The sequence below is a fragment of the Taudactylus pleione genome, unplaced genomic scaffold (genome assembly GCF_031769625.1).
Source record: "Taudactylus pleione unplaced genomic scaffold, aTauple2 ptg000556l, whole genome shotgun sequence".
Lineage (NCBI taxonomy): Eukaryota > Metazoa > Chordata > Amphibia > Anura > Myobatrachidae > Taudactylus > Taudactylus pleione.
The window spans coordinates 11,728,877-11,752,495 of record NW_028284958.1 but is presented as its reverse complement, the minus strand read 5'-3'; positions in this window follow the sequence as shown (position 1 = coordinate 11,752,495).

Sequence of the window (23,619 nt, the reverse complement as noted above, 5' to 3'; positions counted from 1 at the left end):
TGCTACAGGCTATAGCGGCTCAGCAGAAAGCTATCTGGGTGCAGTAATTAGCTACTGAGGAAGCCCGGAGGCAACAGCGCCAAGACCGCAAAGCTTTGAAATAGGTGGATGCCACAACTAGTTCCAGTTCCATATGGGCTAGTAATTTTTTGCAAAAGTTGACAAAGAGCAATGATATTGAAGCCTATTTAACCATTTTTGAGAAAGCGAAAGTTGGCATGAAAAATCAGTGGACAGGCCTTTTTTCACCCTATGGTCACTGCCTAAAGCTCTGTGCAAGTAGGTAAGCCACAGCGACCCTAAAACAGCAGACAAGTTGGTGGAATTGGTGGAGAGGTATGTTGCAGCCGAAGAACTGTTGAGTATACCCCAATGGTTCTCAGTCCCTTAACAGATCTCCAGGGAATTCTGGTAAGACTGTTTCAAGGTAAAAAGGGCTGGGCGGTGGAATGAACTTCAAAATTCAAGATGGTAGCCTTGGAACCTGGAGATTGGCCAGCTGTAACAGGAAGGTTCCCGCTTAGTTTATATGATAAGATGTTTTAGATGTGGTGGCTTGGGCCATGTTGCTGCTAATTGTCCACTTACCTTTGAACCTATGCAATGTTATACTGCTTATGTAAATGTCAGAGTACTGTATCTTTCTTTGCTCAACTAGCCTGCACTGCAGACGACAGGCTAAGCCAGATATACAAATGTGTATAATCACTGTAGAAGACTAATGAGTAGAGGCTGTGTTAGATTCTGGTAGCCTGTTTACTCTTGTTAAAGCCAAGTTGGTGAGCCCCTCAAAACGTCAGAGATAAATTGTTGGTGTAACTTGTATACATGGCAATACTCGCTCTTATGTTACTGCTGAAGTAAACATAGCAACACAGTGCGGTCCCACTGTAGTCACTGTGGGAGTAGTACCTTATTTGATGTATGCAATATGGGGAGAGATTTTTTTTCACACTTCTGGAAGCTGTGGGAAACCCAATTTATTACAGAAATAAATAACCTACACCCATTTGATAATGTTACTGATACAGTGGCAGTGGGAATGTTCACTGAGTCTGATGTGTTCCCTTTTCCAAGCATGATTGGGGAGTCAAAAAATGGGAGCAGCAGTGGATTACAGATTGATGTATCCCCTACTGAAAGAAAAAAAAAGATATTGAACCAGATGACTGTACGGTATGCCTGATTTTGAAGTGAGAATGTAAAAGTGGTTGATGGAAACCCACTAGAGGCTGATAGCAGGTTGTCATACCCTCACATGGCATTACATCGAGCTTTGTTGTATCAAATGTCCAAAAAGGGATAAGATATTGCAGAACAATTGATAGTTCCTAAGGCATATAGAAGAACGGTGTTGAACCTGGCTCATAGACACATAACTGCAGGACATCTAGGGGTAAAGAAAACCTCTGAGAGAATTCCTAATTGATCAGGGTACCCCATTTATGTACAGAACCATGAAAGAGCTGTGCCACCTGTTTAAGGTTATTTAGCTAAGGGACTCTGTGTATCACCCTTAAACTTCTCCACTAAACCATCAGTCTAACAAAACTTTTAAGAGTATGCTAAATAAAGTGGTGGATAAAGATGGGAAAGATTGTTATTACTTGTTACCCTATTTATTGCTGTCCATTAGAGAGGTTCCACAATCCAAGGGTATTGCTGGATATTGCAAAAGATACATGGGAGGGGCAACCCAGTCTTTACTAGACAGTTATTGAGCATGTTTCCATGATGCAGGAAAGAATAACTGCAAACCAATAGTGAGAGAGTACTTGGAACAGGTCCAACAAAGGGTGTACAATTGTAAGGCCCAATTAGACACCTTTACTCCTGGGGACTTAGGGCCTTATTCAGATGTGGACACTAATACATTAGCATCTGAGATTTTATATGCAGCTATCATGTGAAAATATGCTATTGCTACAGCCACCTGCAAATGTATTCAGAAGCCCTCACCACCTTTCAGAGGACGATGGACACAATTCTAAAGGTGCCCCAGACAGCGATGTGGTCACGATCAGCTGATGTGTATGATTTGTCTTGAAACTCTCCCCGGCAGCTCTGCACATGATCTCCACACGATCTGCACACAATTTGATGTCCAATCTTCATACAATTTCTCCTGCATCCAGACTTTCACATTGCATCACGTCCTAGATTGTCAGAACTGCCCTACTGCACGGCAGATCTGACAATGCGATGTACGACCAGCGGGGACACACATCGCATCGTGATCGTTAGTGGGGACTCACGATTTTGCCATATTTTACACAATCTATCATTCCAATGTGTCGGAATCGGCCAGATCGGGTAAAATATTGCTACGTGTGTGGACAGCTTAAGGCTCCATAGACAGTATGCTGCTGCTTATCTTGATGATATAGTAATCTATAGTCCTGATTAACTGTATTACATACCCATGGTACAAGCAGTGTTGGACTCTGATAAAGCTCCAACTTGAGGCAATGCAAAATTGGCAACGACCCGTAAATAAGAAGCAGGTGAGAGCTTTTTTAGGAATCACAGGGTATTATAGAAGATTTATACATAATGTTGCCAAAATTGCTTTCCCTTTGACCTACTCTACCAAGGGTAAACAGTTACGGTTAAGTGGATTCCTGAGGCAGAAAAGGCTTTTCAGGAGTTGAAGGTAGCGTTGTGTACCCAACCAGTTTTGATGACACCTGACTTTAAAATTTAATTTGTTGTGCAGACAGATGCATCAGATGTAGGGATAGGTGATGTATTGTCTCAAAGCAAAGATGGTGAAGATCATCCTCTGATTTATTTATTAAAGTATGAAATTGAATCTACATGAGAGAATTTATGCCACTATTGAAAAAGAAGCTTTGGAAATAAAATGGGCATTTGAAACACTCAGGTACGTATACTTATTGGTATTATTGAATGTAACATGTGAAAAAAACAGTGTGTTATATCTTTTTAAAATATTTTGAGAGCACTCTCAGTATTATTTGTATATACATATATGTCCGGGTTTAAATCTTCAAGTTATTGAGTTTTATTATGTGATGTAGTTCATATCCATCCAGTGGAAGGCCCAGAACAGGCTCCCCGGGTTCAAAGTTCTGCCCATCGTACACTAACCGACCGGTACCTCAACCCTCCAGTATGTCTTCTGGGATCAAATGTTACCACTCTGTGAAGTTTTCATCCATATCCATCCAGTGGAAGGCTCAGAACAGGCTCCCTGGGTCAAAGTTCTGCTCAGCGTACACCAACGGGAGGTCCGACCGGGACCATAACCCCCCCATAATCTGGTCAGGATCCAACTGGACCTCCTTGCATTGGTTTCATTCCAATCGGTGCAGGAGTCTATCTTCAAGTTATTACGTTTTATTATCTGATGTCATCCAAATCTATCTAGTGGAAAGCCTAGTACAGGCTCCCAGGATCAAGTATACACCAACGGGAGATCCGACCGGGACCTCATTCCCCTAGTATGTCTTCTGGGATCTAATGTTACAACTCTGTGAAGTGTTTGTCCAAATATATCCAATGGAAGGCCCAGAACAGACTCCATGGGTCTGAACAGGATCCTGGGTCAAAGTTCTGTCCGGCACAATATGCTGTGACATCTGACTAGGACCCCAACCACTCCATTAGGCATCCTATACCCCTCTGTGTTCATCCAAATCCATCCAGTGAAAGGCCCAGAACCGGCTCCCCGGGTCAAAGTTCTGCACAGCATACACCACCGGGAGGTCCAACCGGGTACCTGACCCTCCTAAAACCTGGCTAGGGTCCAATTGGACCACCTTGCATTGGTTTCATCCCAAATCAGATGTCCAGACTGACTCACTGGCTGACTCATCAACGCCCAGCCCAAGCCCCTGGACCTAGAATCATGAAAATTGGGGAGTATATGTCTTCCATCATATAGGATTTTTCAAAATTCTACTCCTAAGTGGGTGAAAAGGGCTAAAATGTTTCTGTGACTGTCTCATCGTGGCTGTAGCACCGTTCATATTTGAACATCAACTGTCATCCCAAGTGCTGCCAAACATCACTGGCAGTTGATGTGGTTCCCCTATTTGAATAGTGAGCATAGGGTTGGGGGTAATGTAAAATATTGGGTGCAGGGTTATGGGGTAAGTATTCATAGCAGGGTTAGGGGATAATGGTGGCGCGGAGGGGTGATGAAGGCTTGTTCTCTGCCATTTTAAAACTATATATATATATATATATATATATATATAGATACACAATATATATATATATATATATACAGTGGTGGCCAAAATTGCTGACACTTTTTGAAATTTGAATGCTTTTCAACTTCGAATGCTTATAAAAACTGTTACACTTCATGCAGTGCAATGATTCATATATCAAATTAAAGGAAATGTAATGCTGAATTCAACACAATAAACATAGGTCAAATATTTGCATTATGTAACCCTGGTTAGGGTTACAGATATATATTACATATAAATACACTTCATATACATACCTCCCAACATGACCCTCTCCAGGAGGCACACAATGCTCTGTTCCTGAACTTGCCTGGTAATTTATGATTGGTGGAGGCTCCAGGGGTGGGGCTGCAGCACAGTCCAAAATTCAAATAGAGTCACACCAACTGCCAGTGAATCCCAGCCAGTGATGTTTGGCAGTGTGTGAAATGACAGTTGGTGTGGCTCCCCTATTTGAATTTTGAACTGTGCTGCAGCCCCACCTCTTACCAGGGAAGTCCAGGACCAGAGCATTGTGTCCCTCCTGGAGAGGGTCATGTTGGGAGGTATGCATATATACAATAAAAATAGATATATATAATTTCATTCATATATATATATACACAAGTCTGAGGTAAAATATATGTATTTATGTTTTCCTGAGGTAATTAAGATGTACAGGGCTTTGTGTATAAGGAAAAACATAGGGCCTGATTCAGACCCACTCGCAAGCGGCTGTCCGCTCGCAAGTGGGTCGATGTTGTGCACTGCGCATGCGCACGATGGCGGGAGCTCCGTCGTGCGCATGCGCCAGACGCGACGAGCGAAGGAAAGTCCTTCGCTCGTTGTGTCTGATCAAAGGGGGCGTGCTGTCGATGTTGATTGACAGCACGCCCCCTTTGGTGGGCGTGCCGGGGGCGTGCCTCCTTGACGGGGGCGTTCCCAAGGGAACGCCTACCGTCAGAAGCCGGCCCACTGACATCACTAGTGATGTCAGTGGGAGTGATTTTGGCTCTGATAGAAAAACCTCAACCGCAGGCTCCGGCTCGCAGTTTCGATGGTCGCGATGGTCACGACCATCGCGGCCATCAAACTGCACGCTCGTATAGGCTGTGGGTGGTGACCCACAGCTATACGAGCGTCCAGGAGGACGCTCCATAATTATGGAGGGCGGCCCTCATTCAGAGCGTGCGCTCTGCTCAGAGCGTACGGCTCTGAATGAGGGCCATAGTCTGATCAGAGTAAATTGTTGTAATTAATTTATTAACAAAAGTGTAGGGAGTTTATTCTGGTGGGACATGTATATGTATTATATGCATTTATTGTATTGTGTTATTATTAACATACTGAGGTAAATTTACAATTTAAATTTATTTCATATTTACTGAGGTAAAGCCAGCAGCAGCAGTAGCACGTGACATGTTAGGAATGTGCTAGAATGAGCACGAGCAGGTCGGATAGGTAGGCTATCATTGTTGTAGGGACAGGAGTGAGGAGCTCGCGCTGCAGGCGGGAAGAAGAGGGTCGGCGGCCAGGGAAAGGGTCACGTGCAGTATTGGTCAGGGGTATAAGTAGTGGTGGCCGGCAGTTCAGCCAGTCAGTCTGGTGTTTCCTCCCTCCAGTGCCTGCCCTCCTGTGACCCGGGCGGCCAGTGAGCAGCGATGGGCGCAGGGGGGCAGAGCCGGAGAGGGAGCTACTGCTGTTCCCCCCTCCCATGCCTGCTTGGCTACTCACCAAGCACTAGGGAGCGAGAGCGCTGAGTAGTCAGAGCGGAGGCCAGAGAGGGGCTTTCCGGACCTGAGGCAGTGCTGCTGCTTCCGGTGTTGTAGAGGAAGAGGCATACATTGGGCCCCGCAGAAAACAAACACATTGACCCCCTCAGATAAAAAACACACATTGGCCCCCACAGGAAAAAAAACACACTCATTGACCCCATAGGAGAAATAGCCACACACACATCCCTAGGGGAGCCACGGCCACCTACACTTGCAGCCGATGAGGAAGAAGGAGGGGTGGAGCCGGGAGCCGGAGCACCAGCATCGGGCGCTGGGGACACCAGCGCTGCCGGACCCGGTAAGTGGGAGCCAGGTTCGGCCACGCTGTGACAGACAGAAAGTGACAGTCTAGAGGGGGAGATGTACTAAGACTTGAAAAGTGATAAAGTGGAGAGTGATAAAGTACCAACAAATCAGCTCCTAACTGCCAGTTTTTAAACACAGCTTGTAGAGTGACAGTAAGGAGCTGATTGGTTGGCACTTTATCACTCTCCACTTTATCACTTTTCAAGGCTTAGTACATCTCCCCGAGTGTGTTGCAATTAAGAAGATCTCCACCCAAAGTGGAATCTCCCGCATTTTCAAGTATCCACTTCAATTAGGTGCTTGTTGGTCTACAATATACTCCCATGTGTTTACACTCGCTGGAACTGCAATCTTCTCAGCCATGGTTAGCCATGTAAGATTCAAAAGCTATCAATAGGGATGGAATTACATTTTCATTGAGTGGTGTGGGATATAATTAAGAGACCAGCGGTCGAGATGCCACCAGTCTCAATACCAACAGAGGAATCCCGACAAGGGACTTACTGAAATACCGACGCCTATCTTAATCCCAGTGCCAGAATGCTGAAGGATGCTAGAGAGGGGGAGGGAGGGGAGTGTTAGGTTTAGGAAGTGTAGCGGGTTTAGGGTTAGGTTTTGGGGGGGAGGCTAGGATTAGGCACCCCTAGGGGGAGGGTTAGGGTTCGGCACCATTGGGGGGGTTAGGGTTAGGCACGAAGGGGGGCAGCCTTATAACTACATCCTGGAGAGAGGAGTCTCCCTAAAAGCATTGGACATGGCGGCCCACACATTTCTGACCAGGCCTTTGCTCTGAGACATAACATTTCAAGTTGCCAGAAAGAATGTACAAACCCCCTCAAAACATTCATCTAGTAGAAGAGAAATAGTGTGGAAATGTAAGCACCCACAGAGCAGGTACCTATGAATATATAAACATGTGCCAAGCCCCCTCTGCGATCCTGCATGCATACCTTCAAGGATCGCAGTGTGATTGACAGGAAGGCACCGTTTGGGGAGGAAACGAGGGAGTGGTCGGCAAAATGAAGGCAGGTTGACGCCATTTTGGGGGCAGGTCACAGCAGGCGTCTGCAATCCCCTACACACATAAGATGGTACCAGCGTCTCAGTCCACGCGCTCATGCTGTGTGACCATACACACATGGTCAATTATTGGAGAACCTGCGTATGCCCTTGCGGTGCTGTCTGCGATGGCTCCGGTGGGCATCTCAGTACTGTTAGAGGACGGGTCTATTTTACAAATAGTCCCTCCTCTGCAGCATATGAAAACGCAGCTGCGATTGCAACATCATAAATCTCTGAATCAGGCCCCTAGTTTTTATGTCATGCCCATAGAATAATGACACCAGTGTTATATGTTCTCACATAATTTTAGAAATAAAAAAATATTAAAAAGAAATATAATATAATCCGTGCAATGAAGTGCAACAATAATCAGAGCAGTCAGTGGTGATATGGATAGGAAGGCATGGATCCCTGATGCTGTTGTACATGATTTTTGTCAGCTATTTTAATTTATATACATGCTATTTAGATGCCCCACTCTGTTTATTTAAGAAATACTTGCATAAATTGTTCCTACAGCTATGTCTAGATAAATGCTCTTAACTAACTAATGCTGAGTTTGTGATATGTAATTCATAGAAGCGGTGCAGTCTGCAAAAGCAACATTTCAATTAAACGAATAATCACATTCAGAATGTTATTTGAATAATCTTAGTTCTTAAATTAAGCATGCATTTTTGCAAGCAGGCTACAGTATAAATTACATTTTCCGCTACATTGACAATGAACGCGTAATTAATATCTCAACTTTTCCTTTCTGATCATTCGGTTTTACACATAAACAAGTTTTGTGCAGTTATTACAGCTGTGCCTTTCTGTAGTGTCATTCTTGGTGATAGAGGGATTTTACATTAATGTTTCCATCTATACTTTCTTTTGCCACATTTATGTGTTGAAGTGAAAGATTTTTGGTGTTGGATACAGATGTGTCCATTTTTACTGTGGCTTCAGTCGTGCCAAATAGCCTCTCTTGGCGTGCCAGATCTCGTGTGACTCGGGCACAGCGAGTGTCTCTTTCACTTATTTGCATAAATAAACCTGCTGGAAGGTATTCCATTCTGTGGAATGTGAAAGTACTAGCCATGACTTATGGGACTGAAAATGTGGCTTGTGTAAAATTAGTGGTGATGTTCTTTGTTTTATTATTTTATTGTCTATGTATTTTTCTTTTTTTTTTATTATTTTTGAACGGTCAATTTATATTTATGTCATTGTCTGTTTATTATTAAATTATTTTGTATAATTATTATTTCTCTTTAGCCATATTTTTTCACCTATTTTATTTAGTGCAGAGAATTAAATTAGATTTCGGTTTTGCACCTGTTATACAGGAGCTTTGGGCCTGATTCAGAGCCGCTCGTAAGCGGCCACTCGTTCGCTCCAAGCGATGTTCGCACAACTGTGCATGCGTATGGGTTGTAATACACATGCGAGAACCAGTCATTGCGGTCGGAAATTGTGTGCTCGCAAAATAGCGAATGCCTGCTATTTTGAGTGACAGGATGAGGCGTTTGTGGGTGGTAACAGGGGAAGGTGCTTGAAAACGGGGAGTGGAGATACAAACGCAGGCGTGCCAAACGGTCAAAACGGAGCGTTTTAAGGGTGTGCATAATTAACAAAGCAGCGTCATCGACCACGTCACTTGGTTGTCTTTTAGCCTGAACTACTCGCATGATTGCGGTAGGAAAATCCTACCACAAGCACTGCGAGCAGTTCATATGCTTTTCGATGTACTCGATTAATCTAACAAATAGCGGAGATGACGTAGGATGCGAGCGCATGTTTAAAATAGCGAGCGCATGTTTCGTTTGCTCGTTCAGACATAGAGGCGTCAACAGACCGCAAAGAGCGAGCGCTCTATTTAAATATCCGGCCCCTTTTTCTGAACGAACGAGCGCAAATAGCGTCCGGCTCTGAATCAGGCCCTTTGTTTGGTGTGCCATCACAAGCACACTTTGCTTTTCTGCTGCTTCAATTTAATTTAATTCATTTATGTGTATATTTACTGATTCTTTTTTATACATATTATAGCGCTTGGGGTATTTTCTTTTGTTGTACTAGTGGAGTTAACCTAACCTGACTACTATATGGAAGCCAGCACACTATTGAGAATAATGGTGTTTATCTCTATTATTAATTTATTATTATTATTATTATTATTATTATTATTATTAGTGGTAGTAGTAGCAGTAGTGGTAATAGTATTAATACAAATATTTTTATTAAGATTAATTATAATATTAAAATTATTATTATTATTATTATTATTATTATATTTACTACTATTATTATTATTATTATTATTATTATTATTATTATTATTATTATTATTATATTTTAGTCCTGTAGCATGACAAGTTCGGATCTCAGAACGAAACAAAACACAGATAAAGATGATGTTTTGTCCATGAAAGATGACGCTTTACCTGGATCTGAGATCTGAAAACCCGAACCGCTCTTTTCTAGTAGAAGCCACAGAGGAGAGTGATTCAGTTCCAGAGGGGCTGTGAGTTGCAGGCAGTCACTGCATTTTGGTGATTTAGCTGCTAGATTTAAAGCAGTAATATTTTAAAAGGCAAAACATTGGTGAAATGTTAGAATGTTTTGACTACATCCCCTTTTGCACATGTGCAGCAAACTTTACAGTAATCTGCATGGACATACTGACCAAAATGGACATAAACTGATGCTTATGGCACACAAATGCACCTAGTTTTTCACCCAAATGGGTAAACTATATTTGGTTTTGGCGGTTGGGAAAATTTGAATGAGTATGGGGTAGGAGACGTCACACTAGGAAGCTATTGCCAGCTTCACTGATAAGTGCACAGGGTATCTCTGTATACTCAGACCAGGCTTTGTCCAACACTTTGCATTTCTAGGTGCACCTCTAGTGTGATAATAACACACTTCAAACAAAAAAATACACATAATAAAAACAGTTCAAACATGAGGTTAAAGCAGTATTTTAGCATAATAATGTAAAAGTTGAAATGAAGGAGATGTATGAAATGATTGTGATAAGAATGAGATGGTTTAAACCGTTAGACTGGGGCCGGCTAGTGTGTGCATCACATGTGGAGTGCGGTCCTACCAATTTAAGGTGTGTATTTAGGCAGTGATTGTATTAAGGATTTGGCTTGCTGGACCTAAGCATCTTTTGTTGCTAACTTTCCACCCTCCCTTCCCATTTGGTTGACTTTGATTTGGTGGCTTGTTGCGTTGGCTAATGCTTCTTTTTAGGCAGGAAAGAACTTGAAGGTCACCAGTCCCGTTGCAAGTTGTTAATGTTTGTTTGCGCTCACCTTCTTTGCTTGTTAGTTGGTTGCACCACCCGGACCGTGGCAGCGTCACCACCGTACAGGGAGTATAGCCAGGATAGCAGGTTGAGTGGTTGCCTTTGTTTATGTTATGATCGTGTTTATGCACCTTGGGTGGTTTCCGCCTGCTGATGCTGCCCATCCTCTCTTTGGTACTATACCCTTTTCTTCTTCTTTTGTTAACAGTTTTACATAAATAGATGACATAATTATTCTGCCAAATCTTTGTTTCCATGCTTTATTTATTTATAGTTATGGTTAAGTATAGTTAAGTGATGTACTACACACATAACACTCTTAAGTCAATAGAAGGTTTATAAAGAGGTTTGTTCTAAAGTGAGTGTTGGACTTTGAAATGACATTTTTACTATTTTCACCATGCACAGATTCAGGTATTATCGCAAGCCTGCAAAGGTAGTGCACCCCCCTTGACCAAGGCATTTTCCAAGTACAGGGTGTGGACTGTCCATCAATATTGCTGGTCTGCATTATTTGCAGCTCATACATGAGCCGTACTGTCAGCAAACACAATATAGATCCCATAAGTTTAGAGGCAGCCTCTTCAAGGACACAGGTGCATTATATTTTATGTTTTCCTTGTCTCCTATTGCCTTCCTGATAGCAGCATCTGCTTTTAAAATGACTCACCTCTGACTGTTATCTTTCATAAAACATCACAACTAAAGAGTTTTGTTACTCAACCTGTAGACATTGTGCCACTTTGCAATTGGACAAAAGGTAGGGAAAAAAAAGTCTTCTGATAATGGGATCCTTCTATGAGTTTGCATTATCATTTCATAAAGCAAAACAGAAGGTGACATATGCCCACTGCCATTCCTTAGTTTTTGACGGAACATATTCATCAAAAAGCATGCAGTCCCCTGAGTTTCCAACCATATGCTACAGGAAAATGTCACCAGTTAAAGATGTATTCATTTGCTGTTTTGAAAACTCTGTTTGATATTCATGCATTCCAAGTGTTTTGACCTAGATTTTTGTAGCGGTATTAGATGCAGCTCTGAAGAGGAAAGTAGGCAGCTGTTGCTGTTGTAGTCAAAGGAAGAATTTAAAGTAAGGCTAAAAAAAAAAAAGAATAAAAAATGAAAACATTTATTAATAGGTGCCAACATTTTGCACAGGCAATATGTTTAATACTAGATTAGCTAATATAAGCATATGGGGTTGTGTTTGTTGTGGAGCTTTAAAGAAAAGAACAAGGAGCGAGTTGAAAGTGTCTGAGGTTCACAAAGAATCACATTTAGAACTTCCTCTAAGAAATTAAAGGCAGCACAGCAGTCACAGCTGAGTTACGGGAGGGAGTAGAACAGGAATCACTGCATAACAAATGAGGTTCCTTAGTTGTGGATGAGGTCATGGAAAATGAAGGGGACCTTCACTTAAAAATTTGGATTTCAGATTCCTAGAATGCGCTCAGACACAGCGGAAACTATTCACAGATGTGTGATAGGCACTGACGGCTCCTTCATACATATGCGCTGGGAGAATTGGTAAAACGCATGGGATCTAGCATTGACCTATGACTCATTTTAGCAATGTGTTTTGTGTATGAGACCTAGTATTTACTCAAATTTAAATGTGGTGTTAACATTTTACTACACAATGGAGGGAAAGAGCCAAAGGAAAAACATTGAATTACATTTTAGGGTGTTAGTGACTGAAAAGTGCATGAACCTCAGATAAGTATGAACACTCACTGAAGGTGACTACTACAAGGAATAATACATAAAATACTAATTAGAAAAGAGATGTTATCCTATACTAAACTGGCCACCAGAATAATGAAACGTGAAAAGGAGTATTTTGAAAAGAAGGCCTAATATCCAGGACCCAGTAGCCCTGGTAGCAGTAATCGTAGCCTAGTCTGAGAGTGTAAAGATGACTTTTCGGTTTTGGTTACTGTAACCTATTACTAGTTGGCCATCAGAGCCTTGACTCTCTTCATTCTATTCTAAATGCAGCAGCTTTAACAACAAGCTCAACCCTTGTCCACATCCTCCATTCTTTTATTCCAATCTGGCCACTGGCTTCCCATCAACTTTTATATTTGGTTCAGAGCCTTCCTCCTTTCTTTCATTTCTTTACAGTGCCCTAAACCCACTTACATCTCGGACTTAAACTCCTGCTAAATTAAGAGGTTTCCCACTTCTGAATTCTCTCAAGTTTTAATATTTCTTTCTTCCAGATAAAACTATACACAATATACAAAATCTCATCTAACTAATGTCATATACACTCATAATACTATGCACTCCGTGTATATGGAGTTTATATGCAAAAAGAATAAATAAGGGTGAAAAGCCAAAGACAAAGGAAAGACAAATGTAGAGCAGCTCCAATGGGGATTGGCCTGTCCTCTCCAAAGAAAGACTAGACAATAATAGATATGCATATCATAGAGCTCTGCTCAAATACGGTATGGAAAGGAACTCCGCCAACTCAGAGGTGATGGAGTATTTAGGTGCAGGGAATAATGGAAGACACCACATGGTAATGACTAATCTTATGACCGTGTGTGTGCGCCCTCCCTCCACCACAACTCCTCCACTGGCCATGCTCACCCCGATGATACACATACAGGAAAGAGTTGTTATGTGTCGCTATTTCCTTCAGATTTATCCTGATATATAGAACCTTATGTTTGTATCTTGTACAGTTATTTGTACAATTGTACAATTATACTCAGGGCAGTAATTAGGGGTGTGTGAGTGGTGCCATCGCCCAAGGCACAGCAGGACTCTAGAGGCGGCACCAGCACTGCCTCACGGCACCTGCATTTGGCTTGCAGGCTGCCATTCACTCTGTAGCACTGCTCCAAAGCTGCCCAGAGCATCCTTTGGATGCTCCAGGCACACACCCTGAAGTCTGTAAGTCCTATGGACGGTCTGACCAGTGCTGTACTTCCTGTGCTGGCTGCCCCTCAGTGTGATGGCATGACATCACGTGTTCAGGGGCAGGGTGGGGCTAGCACAGAGACTTGCTTTGCCACTGCTTAGACTTATCTTCTGCAACGCATCTTTCAGTATCAGTCTAACCATATTTTGCTACATTACTTAATAGATGCTCTCTTGTTTCCCCTTATTACTTCAAGTACTTTTTTATTTAACCACATTGTTTGACTTTTGTTCCTAAACATGCAGTGGCCATATGGTATGTGCTACAACATGAACTGAAAATAAATACTATTCCCATGTTTAAGGGAGTGATATTTACTGAAAAGAATATATTATCTGCTTCGAGTTGTCTTTTATACAACTCCCTATAGGCACCATGCAAACATGTCATCATGAGGTGATTCAGTTAGGTAGATTAAGACTGTGGGGCCCATAAAGAGCTGTAAGCAAGTTGGGCACAATTACATGCATGTAGAGCTATATGCAGATATCTGCCTATATGCTGCTGAATTATATGTTTTGGTGTGAACTCATCATCCCTATCCAGACGTGTATTTAATTAGCCGTGGTCGTCATTATCCTCGCTGCGAACTTGCACCAGCCCTATACCCTGTGTAAGAGGTCTGTCTGAAATCAGGCAGATCTCTGCGTGCGCGCAACTCCGCACAGCCTGCAATCCCAGTTGCGCGCCCTCACTAAACTGTGCCTATGCGCTATAGCATGCTTGCTGTCTAGTTACACCCATTCTGCTGCAAGTGGAGATGCGACTGAAATATGTATGACTCTGATTCACCAGTAGGTGCATATGCTCAGCTACGGAGCCATGCGCAGTGCTAAAAGAAAAATAAATCCCTCAATGGACTCGTGTACAACTCCGTACCAACCCCTGTATCTACAAAGTTATTGGAGCTAAAATAACCATAGCTGATTATCCTAAAACAAATTATTTCTTTTTTTTCATTCACCGTATCATGTCTCAGGCATTCAGAGGCATCAGGTTTGTGCTTCACTTTGCAGATCCCTATGACCCTGATCAGATAGCATCTCATACAAAGCCTAAGACAATCCTTCAGACCACCTACTAAACAAAGCCTATGGGTCAATAACCCAAACTAAAGATCTCTACAATATTCAATGTCTTTCTGCTTGCATGAAAAGAGACAATATGGTCACAGTAAAAGTTTAGTAGACCACCGACTTTGGTGAGGCTGAGAAGGATGTTTGAACAGCTTTATGTAATCTGCCATTTCCGGCTGCTGAGTGGAATTAGCTACTTGACACTATCTCTTAAGATCTGAGTTGTAGACTGCAAAGATTAAGCAGATAACTTGGAAGAACGAGTCTTTGTGAAATGACCCTTTATCAATGGTAATTGAAAAAGACAGAAACACTGCTTCTATCTGTGTACGAAATACTTTCAGTTGATTAGTAGTGACTGTTACTGTTGTGCTGCTACCTGTTGGAACTTGAGGGGCTAGTTGAGCTTTCATGTTGAGAAAAGTTGGATAAAGTGTACTGGGGCAAATTCTAAAGTGTTTCAATGACAATTACTGTACTGTGCTATTTGTTATTAGTGATCACTAAGGCTGCATAGACGTAGGCTGTGTTAGATGAAAAGTGTTAGATTATAAGTGTCATTACAATTTGATAACTAAGTTGGAGTTACGTCGTAGATCTTATTAGCCATATGTGCACCATGCAAAGACTGATGTGACTTCTCTTTCTCTGAATTTCACAGGTAAATCACTACTGCTCCCATCAGATGCTGTTTTATTGATTGCCTCAGCACAGTTTTGAAAAATTTATACTAAGTAAATTATCACTACTGCTATATTAAGAGCAATTTCTATAAAGGAAGTTAGGAATGTATTGTGAATCTGTGATGGTCCACTCCCTTCTCACAAATTGTTTATCTTAAGCTGGCCACACACTAGACCAACTTTCATCCAACCATCCAACTAGTTGGCTGGTTGGAATGAAAATCTGGTAACATATGGGAGTAACTGATGATCAGCAATTTGCTCCTAAATGCTAGAAAACAGATGAAAATGGTCGTTCAGACAAGTTTGTTAAATGTTTTATCTAAACAATTTGTTCAACCCACAGTTTTTGTCCATTTTCCGGCGTTTGGGAGAAAATTGCTGATTGTCATTTGCTTTCATACCTTACCAGATTTTCATTCCAACCAATCAACTAGTTGGCTGGTTGGATGTAAGTTGTCTAGTGTGGAGCCAGCTTTAGACTTTATTGCATCCCAATTTAGTGTGTGTTGAGCTCTGGGGTTAGGGTCCCCATCAGTGAGCACACAGAGACATGTTTGTAACTTTAGTTATAGTGCTCACTAAGGCTGCATAGATATTGGCTGTGTCAGATGAAAAGTGTTAGATTATAAGTGTAATTACATTTTGATAACTATGTCGGAGTTACGCCGGAGTTAAACTGGAGGAAAACTGAGAGAAAACAAACTCAAAGCCAGAACACTTTCTGAACGACAACTAGCAACATATTTATGTGAATTACCAAAATCACCATCTTCTGCTTTATGAATATCCAGGAAACTACTTACTCACTCACTGCTTGGACATTGCAAGTGCTCCCCTATCTGTGTGCTGCTCTTCTTGATTGATCTTTGCTGATCATAACACTTCGGACTGGATCAGCTCGGTACATTGTAATTTTTGCCTTCTTACTACATAAATTCTTGTTTGTATTGCCTTTTCCCATTGTGTCACAACTATCCACTTTAATCATTTGTTTAATAACTAATTCCTTCTCCCACCTCTCACACACCTCTCTTTATATATCACTTTTTGAGCTGCGCTCATACATTAGCAGCGCTATTCTTTTATCTGTATTTTTGCATATGACAGTCGGGTGTCAGAGTTCAGCCGGGGATCGGCCGTCCCTTACCGTCCTGCCGGCTTCCTCTGACTTCCCGGGCAGTCGGGCGGCTGGCGCGGCGACGTGGGAGGAGCTGAGCATTCACCCTGTAGCTGTGGTGTCCGGCGACCCGGTGAGTGGGGATCGCAGTTTCCATCATGGGCGCCACCATGACACTTTCCCTATGTCAGTACTTCCTTCCCTGAGTGGCCCGGCTGGTCAGCTGATGCTGTGGGCCTATCAGCAGGCTTCCAGGGGTATATATCCGGCTCCTGTGCTCCAGGTAGTTGCCTGAACAATCATTGTCGCCGCTAGTGTAACTAGAGGAGTCTCGTTCCAGGTTCCCATGCTTCCAGTGTGTTTCTTCCAGAGCTTCTGAGCTATCTCACCACAGTGCCTTTACTATCAACAGCCTGTGTGCAAGTTTAATCTCCATCTCTCCACAGTGCCTTTACTATCAACAGCCTGTGTGGCAGCTAACCTCCATTTCTCCACAGTGCCTTTACTAAGCTACAGCCTGTGTGCAAGTTAACCTTCCATCTCACCACAGTGCTTTACCATCACAGCCTGTGTGCAAGTTAACCCTTCATCTCACCACAGTGCTTTTACCATCACAGCCTGTGAGCAAGTTAACCCCTCATCTCACCGCAGTGCTTTTACCATTACAGCCTGTGTGCAAGTTAACCCTCCATCTCACCACAGTGCTTTACCATCACAGCCTGTGTGCAAGTTAACCCTTCATCTCACAACAGTGCTTTTACCATCACAGCCTGTGAGCAAGTTAACCCCTCATCTCACCGCAGTGCTTTTACCATTACAGCCTGTTTGCAAGTTAACCCTTCATCTCACCTTAGTGCTTTTACCATCACAGCCTGTGTGCAAGTTAACCCTTCATCTCATCGCAGAGCTTTTACCATCACAGCCTGTTTGCAAGTTAACCCTTCATCTCATCACAGTGCTTTCACCATCACAACCTGTGTGCAGGTTAACCCTTCATCTCATTGCACCCTAGTGCATGATCTCCGGCCAGCAATCTCGTATATACTTCGTAGGATAACCAGCTGTTACCTCAGCCTACCAATAAATCTCCACACCTCTCTAGTCAGCACCTCAAGTGCCTTTCTCCAGCCAGGAGTTCTATCCCACTCCCCATGTGCCTATTCCAGGCATTACCCTTGGGCCACGGGTGTTTTGACTCTCTTTTCCCTGCAGGCCTTGGTCACCAAGTCAAAGGACCGCGACCTGCTTACAGGGAGCCGCATAAGCCCATATCCCACTTGGAGGGGTCACTGGCGAACACCTCCTTGTGAGTTAGACTGCGCACCATTGACTAGGTCTAGCCAACGACCAAGACTTGTGGATGCGGAGATCATACGTCCAGGCCCCTCGCCTTCGCCTCCTCCCACAGCCTCAGACCTCGGCTTTCAAAAACCCGCCTCCCAGTGTGACATCGGGAAGCCGGCTGTCGGGTTTAGGTCCGCCGGCTTCCCGACTGCATACCCCTTGTACAGTGTGTCAAAGTTTGCTTCTAGTGCTATGCTTCTGCTGTCCAAACCCAAGTATGACGGGTACAGGTGCATAGCTAGCTTTCGACTTGAGGAGTAGTCATGATGGAAAATAGTCTCCTCACCTATATTGTGCTGATGGCAGCATATTTACATATATACTGCAGACAGCGTTAAATGCTTCAATTTGAATTTTATTGAGGACGACATCTCTATGCCAGGATTACTGTGCTATCAAGAACATTGTCGACAATGTCATTGTCAATTTTATGACTGCATAGTATTTTGTATATTCCCACCCAAGAAAACTGTATATCCTGTATTGAGTCCTTACTCTCCCTTCATCTGCATGTTCTGTAGTGTACACCTCCCCAGGGCCGGATTATAGGGGGGGCGTCAGGGGCAGTCATCTCGGGTCCCCACATAGGAGTGCAGAGCAGCATATCTCTACCTGTTCTCCGGTTCTTCTCGAAGACTAAATATGTGGCTGTGGTGGAGGGGATTGTGAAGGGCTGGAGGTGGTGATCGCAGGATGGAGGTACAGGGAAAGGAGACTGAAAGTGCAGCTGTAGGCAGGGGAAACTGAGGAGACTCATGAATGTACAGCTTCGGGGAGGGGGGTGATAGTAGGGTGATGGCTAGTAAAATTATACAGACCATGAGGAGTGAGACAAACACCCCAGGAGAGAAACTAAGGTGCAGCGGCAGCACTGATCCTCCTCCTGATCCTCTCCTCCTGCATCTGTTACTTATTATTTGCACAATTGATGAAGTATACTGGTGGGTGGGTGGCGGAACACTGCAGGGCTCCGCAGCATAACTGTGGCTGTCCTGTAACTGACAGCAGTCAGCAGGGTAGCGGGCGGCAGCACATGCAGGGGTCCAGATCGTACCTGAGTGAGACAATCACTCAGCACATAGCTTCTCCTGAAACTTGCAAAACAAGAAGTTTAATGCTTGAAATGCTGGATATATATATATATATATATGTATATATATATATATATATATATATATATATATATATATTTTTTACAGATTTCTGGCCCCTTTTATTTCCATTGAGACACACACACACATGACACACACATAATACACTTAGAAACAAAGTAAATAAAAGGTCCCAGAACTGTAACACACACACATATTTAAAGCTGTCTACCCACGCTATATTTCTCAGTGGTCCATCTGGCAGTATTTCCCTGTCAAAAGTTGCACTGCACTGACGTCAGCACAGCACAATTTATTGGCCACAGCATAATGCAGCTCACTGCTCGGAGCCACCCCCACCGAAGGAGGATGCCGACCACCCCGTCCATCTCCACCGCGCCCACTCTCCACTGGAGGCCCACCTCTCTCCTTATATTAATAGGGGCCCCTACAATTTTGTTGCTCAGGGGCCCCCACAAACCTTAATCCAGCCCTGCATGCCCCCTTTCTACGTTTTTGTATTGTGCCCTCACTTGTATATTCTGTGCTGTGCTTCCCCCCCCCCCGTATGCAGGTTTTATATTGATTCCTCTACCCACCCTAGTCTCTGTATACTGTGTTCTCAACACCAACAACCCTCAGCCCTCAGCAGTGGAGTGCTGGCTCTCTTCCAGCCCCTGACTGGCAGCATCATTAGACCACATCTGCGACGCTGATGGAAACTCAGGACCGAAACGGGTACTGCACCAACGGTGCAAGGGTAGTTACAAAAAGTATAGTGAGTATGCCTGTACCACTGGGACTGGCCTAGGTGGCAATTACTGTAGGTGACAATTTTATGCTATCTGTCGGTCCCCCTGCACCCCCCTCTCCCTCCTCCCTCCAGGCTACGCCACTGAAGGAGTAGTAGGTACCTTTGGAAGCATCCAATCAATAAACTGAAAAGTGTACAGTATTTGCTCTAATGTAAAAGACTGCATGGGAATAAAAGTGTAGAACTTGCCGTTAGCATATCATTCCTGGAAAATGTGAGATGTAAAGTGTTACTATATTCCAGTGCCAACACCTCGTTTACCTCTGCTCTGCTGTACATCAGATCAGTCTGGCTATTGCACACTGAATCTGTTTTTGGCAAAAGACCATCCAAATAAATATTTATCCCTGCATGATTTATGTATAAGAGGAACGTAATCTGAAAGGTCAATTGGCTAAACTAAAAAACACTTTTCCGATAACTTAGCGCATGTAAAGGGACCTAATTAGAGTTTAGATCACAGCAGATTTTGGAACTTTTGCAAGTCGATGAAAGTTTAAAATGCTAATGAGCTCTGATGAGCATGCTGGGAGTTGCTCTGTGGACTTGCTCTTTCTTATGCAGCAGTGGAACTGTCATTTCTCCTCACACAAAGTTCTAAGTGCAGTGTCAGCTAATCACTATAAACCAAATTGATGAGTCTGTAATGAAAACCATATAACTTGGAAAATCTGAACTTCCTTTATTTTTGTGAGGACACTGCCAAATATTGCTTGTCCAGACTTCCATTTTAATGTAATGTATCTTTATGATATGACCAGCAATAAGCCATATACCAGTAGTATGGAGACGCAAATGAGCAGAAGGTTTTTCGTAATTTATTGCGACATCATGTATACCTACAGTATATAGATGACGCAGCGACTGGCATGGCGGGATGGCAGACATAAGGAGGTCAGAGTGTTAAGATGGGTACACAGTCATACTATACGATGCATTGTACAACATATCGTTCTGACGCACATTGTAATCATATATCACACACATCATATAATGTGTAGACCAAGTCCATCGTTGATGGTCGTTCATCGCATCGTCCCATTTGCTGTTCTGCACGGCAGATGGGACTGTGCAATGAACAATGTGGTGCTGTTATATGCAGCGTGTAACAATACTTCCAGTCATCATCATACACCAGATTATGCAGTGCGTACGGCACGCAAAATGTTTTATTACATTGCATCGTTGCATCGCTGGGTCGAACCGTCGTACGGTTTGTACCCAGCTTTACATATCAGATTTATTTATTATTTACTTATATATAAACAGTTATTTATATTACGCGCACATAGGACCTCATTCAGAGCCGCTCGCAAAATGCGAGCGCTCGCTCTGAACGAGGGCGGCCGCTTCTTCTTTAAAATCCGGCCTCCTGGCCGCTCGCTAAGCTGTGAGTGACTACCCACAGCTTTAGCGAGTGACCAGGTGATGGTCGCGATGGTCGAGACCATCGCGACCATCGGGGCTTGCGACGAGACCCTAGGGGTCGGGTCTCGTCTCCCGCAAGCCCCAGGTAGCTTCTTGCGCTAACAGAGCAGGAAGCTACCTGCTGACATCACTGCTTATGTCAGTAGGGCCGCCTACAAATGGCAGGCATTCCTTCAGGAACACCTCCGTTTGTCCGGCCACCCCTCCTCCCCGCCTACAAAACGGGGCGAGCTGTTGATCACCATCGACAGCCGTCCCTTTAGTAGCGAGCCCCGTGAATTTGTCACTCTCTCCGGGGCTTGCGCACGTGCACTTTGGCCGCTGCACGTGCACAGGGCCTCACCATCGACCCACTTGCGAGCGCATAGACGCTTGCGAGCGGGTCTGAATGAGGTCCATATTCCGGAACACTATACAGAGAATATATCAGTCATCACATCAATCCCTGTCCCAAAGGAGCTTACAATTTATGCTCTCTATCACATGGACAGGCACACACGCTAGGGTCATTTTTCTGTCAGAAGCCAAATAACCTACCAGTGTGTTTTTGGAGGTGCAGGAGAACCACAAAAATGTAAATTTTATGCACACAGTGCTGGATGTAGACTTGGACACAATTTACGGAGACATAAATTGCACCAGGAAAATATGCATTTTGTGCAGTATGCAAAACCACAGGTACCTTACGTTACCTGCGACTGTACATATTATGTAAAATGCTTTTTTTAGCAAGATACATCAAAAATGTTAGATACAGTTTAAGAGTATCAAGCATATCATGCGCTAGTGACATATTAGTACTCTTTATTACAGTGAGGTTTTCTAATGGTCTGATGTAATAGTAACCTGTGCTGAGGATAATCATTGTGGAAAGGGGGGCCCTAGACTGCACACCCTGAAAATATACGTAATGGGAGGTGCTACCTGTGGAGACTATTGTTGCAAACATACAAAAAAAGATTTACAGATGCACAACTCCAACATTACTCATTATGTATAATACATTTTGCAAATAATAAGAGGTTTTGGCATAATCATGGCCATGGTTATGGGCCCACCCACCGCGCCCAGGTAACCTCTGAGGGTGGGTCCCTAACCTACTGGGGTTGAAATCCAGAGCGCAGGACACCCCCAAACCAGCCCAGCTGAGCCATCCCAGGGCATCACTCCAATAAGGAAAGGTGAAGTGTAAAAAAGTAGGATAGATAGAGTTGTGCATCTGTAAATCTTTTTTTGTATGTCTGAGGATAATCATTAGCAGAACATATTCTTGCACCAGGAATAAAGCGACAGCAACAATACACCTTCTGACAGGCACATCTGTGGCAATTTCCATCTCTACATTCTACCTAATATGCGCAAACCATTCTTTCTGTACTTTGGTTGTGCTTTCCCATATCTTGCCTCCCTGTGTCCACCTCTTCCCTCCTTGTGTTCTCTTCCCTAAAAGTAAAAAGCCATAAGCCCTATGGGTGACTATTATTCATATTGTTTTGTTCCTAATTGTAAAGCACAATGGAATGTTCTGGGGTTATTTAAATTAATATTAATGAACAATACATTTGCAATGCATGCAATTACCCACGCAGTGAGAGAGAGAGAACATACAAACTCCCTGTAGTATACTCTAAGGCTCTAGACGCTAGAATTTTCTGCAAAAGAAATGTATTTTCAATAGTTACATTTCCCTGTCATCATAATGCATATATAATGCTTTTATTTATTATCGGGTTTTGGGCCCGATAGTTAGAATTTCTTTTCATCGATTTTCACAGCAATAAGAGACTCTTTACTGCCTGGAATCATTAAAAATCACATGCAGGGACAGGGGTCTGATCTGATAGGAGCACATCCCTTCAGTTTTTAAAGTAGAGTGATCACTTTACATTGTGCTGCTGGCCTACTGTGCATGCGCTGTCATTGAATCACACATGCACATGTGGCTATTACCGGGGAGGGAACCAGAGGACCACATAAGAACCACAAAAAGAGATCCGAAACGTTGAACTACCAAGAGTTTGAATTGTATTGATTTCAGTCATCCTGAGTGACGCCACTTCTGGTCAATTGGTCAATTACATTATTCCACATTGCTGTGTGTGGTAATCGAAAGGCACCGGATGCAAGTTACACTATCCCTGATTGCATAGGAGTGCCAGCTTTATTAAATTTTATATATACACGTATATATATATAATATATATATATATATATATACACACAGTATATATATATATATATATATATATATAGATATATACAATATGTACGTATAAATGTATATATATATATATATATATATATATATATATACTGTATAATATATGTATGATATTACAGTATATTAAGCATTTACTTTAAGAAAATGAAAGTAACAATCTAAAACCGAACGCTGTTCTGATTTTCATGACGGCTGTTTTCCTAAAGAAGAAACAAAATAATTGTAGTAAAAGCAATTGGGCAGACCCCAGCCACATTGCCCTTTCTA